Source organism: Pinus tabuliformis, chromosome 3_1 (genome assembly GCF_031772625.1).
Source record: "Pinus tabuliformis cultivar Carrire ecotype Pingquan chromosome 3_1, CPIR1, whole genome shotgun sequence".
NCBI classification, from domain to species: domain Eukaryota; kingdom Viridiplantae; phylum Streptophyta; class Pinopsida; order Pinales; family Pinaceae; genus Pinus; species Pinus tabuliformis.
The window spans coordinates 669537369-669537926 of NC_142301.1; positions in this window are offsets into that span (position 1 = coordinate 669537369).

The following is a 558-nucleotide window of genomic DNA, read 5'->3' on the forward strand; positions in this document are numbered from 1 at the left end:
GAAGATTGTGGATGATAGACCTCTCATACTGACACCTTCAAAGAACGACCTATTTCTGATAGGTGCAGACCCTCTCACTTGCAAAAGTAAGAGAGAGTTGGATTCTGGATGTGGAATGGTAAACTGCAAGACCGTGACTACCTCGAGGATCTTAACTTTCAGAAGTTATATTGTGATGATGCTAGACCAGATTTGGGAAATGCCTCTAAGTTTCATAAACTCATTTGCATTGATGTTCTTGTGAAACTTTTTGTCCGTATATAATGTTTTATAGTTAGCATGGGAAGCTCATATTTGGTTGAGCCTCACTAGATTGGTTGCCAAGAACCTTTTGAGATATCTTCGGAGCACAATCTCTCATGAATTGAGATTCACTGCCTGAAATATGAAGCTGCATGATTATTCGAATGTTACTGGGCAGGCTATGGGAGGATCACTGAGAACTTCTCAGTGCTAGTTCCTTTGGATTCTGCTTCGATATCATGGATGAGCAAGAAGCAGAAAAGTCGATTGCTATAAGCACCGCCGAGACCGGAGATACATAGCTACGAGTATGAT